Here is a 2,500-nt window from a genome sequence, read left to right as displayed (position 1 = left end):
ATCCTACCACTAACTGTGGAGAGGTAGAGGCAACACCTGTTCACGGTTGTTCTCAAATTCGGAGCGCACTCATGTCACCACGGTGGCGCGGCAACGTTAAACGGGACGTTCTCTGAAGGCAACGACGCTTGTTCCCCACCAATAGACGGGGAACGTGCGCTTTCTCTGTTCGGGACAGTCACGCGGCAACGATAAACATCACCGCGGGACACGTCACGCGGCAACGACGAACGTCGCCACGTGACTGTCACGCGGCAACGACGAACGTCGCCACGTGACAAGTCACGCGGCAACGACGAACGTCGCCGCGTGACACGCCACGCGGCAACGTATAGTTGCTGCGTGACGGGCGTAGAAAAGTTGTGGGACGAACCCACAACTTGACAGGGAGGGATGCCAGCCCCCCCCAATATACCTGGGGAACTTAGCCCCCCCTGGGAGCCCTGCCCGTCAGCTTGTGAAGGAGCCCTACACTGTTGCCGTGGCAGAGAAAATGGCCATTTCTCTGCCGCGACAGAGATTTTCTGCCAGGCTTAGCCGATTCCGTCGTATTGGCTGCGGCGCCATGGTTTTCACCGTTACCCGACCGACGCGCGCCATCCGACTGTACGCTCGGCGTCGTTGGACGTTTTCCGACGCCGGCTCGACTTGGCCGTTTTTAGCCGATTCCGTCGTATTGGCTGCGGCGCCATGGTTTTCATCAGATCCCGACCAGCGCGCGCCACCTGATCAGACGCTCGGCGTCGTTGGACGTTTTCCGACGCCGGCCCGACTTAGCCGTTTTTAGCCGATTCCGTCGTATTGGCTGCGGCGCCATGGTTTTCACCGTTACCCGACCAGCGCGCGCCCACCTGACTGTACGCTCGGCGTCGTTGGACGTTTTCCGACGTAGGCCCGACTTGGCCGTTTTTAGCCGGTTCCGTCGTATTGGCTGCGGCGCCATGGTTTTCACCGTTACCCGACCAGCGCGCGCCCATCCGACTGTACGCTCGGCGTCGTTGGACGTTTTCCGACGTCGGACCGACTTAGCCGTTTTAGCCGATTCCGTCGTATTATTGCGGCGCCATGGTTTTCACCGTATCCCGACCAGCGCGCGCCCACCCGATCAGTACGCTCGCGTCGTTGGACGCTTTTCCGACGCCGCCCGACTTAGCCGTTTTTAGCCGATTCCGTCGCATTGGCTGCGGCGCCATGGTTTTCACCGTTACCCGACCAGCGCGCGCCCACCCGATCAGACGCTGGCGTCGTTGGACGTTTTCCGACGTCGGCCCGACTTGGCCGCTCTTTAGCCGATTCCGTCGTATTGGCTGCGGCGCCATGGTTTTCACCGTTATTCGACCAGCGCGCGCCCATCCGATCAGACGCTCGGCGTCGTTGGACGTTTTCCGACGTCGGAGCTACTTAGCCGTTTTTAGCCGACTCCGTCGTATTGGCTGCGGCGCCATGGTTTTCACCGTATCCCGACCAGCGCGAGCCCACCCGATCAGTACGCTCCGCTGTCGTTGGACGTTCCGACGCCGGCCCGACTTAGCCGTTTTTAGCCGATTCCGTCGTATTGGCTGCGGCGCCATGGTTTTCACCGTTACCCGACCAGCGCGCGCCCACCCGATCAGACGCTTCGGCGTCGTTGGACGTTTTCCGACGTCGGCCCGACTTGGCCGTTTTAAGCCGATTCCGTCGTATTGGCTGCGGCGCCATGGTTTTCACCGTTACCCGACCAGCGCGCGCCCATCCGATTGTACGCTCGGCGTCGTTGGACGTTTTCCGACGTCGGACCGACTTAGCCGTTTTTAGCCGATTCCGTCGTATTGGCTGCGGCGCCATGGTTTTCACCGTAACCCGACCAGCGCGCGCCCACCCGACTGTACGCTCCGTGTCGTTGGACGTTTTCCGACGTCGGCCCGACTTAGCCGTTTTTAGCCGATTCCGTCGTATTGGCTGCGGCGCCATGGTTTTCAACAGAACCCGACCGACGCGCGGCCATCCGACTGTACGCTCGGCGTCGTTGGTCGTTTTCCGACGTCGGCCCGACTTAGCCGTTTTTAGCCGATTCCGTCGTATTGGCTGCGGCGCCATGGTTTTCACCGTATCCCGACCAGCGCGCGCCCACCCGACTGTACGCTCCGCGTCGTTGGACGTTTTCCGACGTCGGCCCGACTTAGCCGTTTTCAGCCGGTACCGTCGTTTTGGTTGGCGCGCCATGGTTTTTCACCGTATCTCGACCGCCGCGCGCCCACCCGACTATAGTTCACAGTGTCGTTAGACATTTTCCGACGTCGGCCCGACTTAGCCGTTTTCAGCCGGTACCGTCGTTTTGGCTAGCGCGCCATGGTTTTTCACCGTATCTCGACCGCCGCGCGCCCACCCGACTATAGTTCACCGTGTCGTTAGACGATTTCCGACGTCGCCCCGACTTAGCCGTCTTCAGCCGGTACCATCGTTTTGGCTGGCGCGCCATGGTTTTTCACCGTATCTCGACCGCCGCGCGCCCACCCGACTA

The sequence above is a fragment of the Lolium perenne genome, chromosome 2 (assembly GCF_019359855.2).
Source record: "Lolium perenne isolate Kyuss_39 chromosome 2, Kyuss_2.0, whole genome shotgun sequence".
In the NCBI taxonomy this organism is placed as follows: domain Eukaryota; kingdom Viridiplantae; phylum Streptophyta; class Magnoliopsida; order Poales; family Poaceae; genus Lolium; species Lolium perenne.
The sequence above is the reverse complement of the archived record's forward strand: the minus strand, read 5'-3'. Positions refer to the sequence as shown.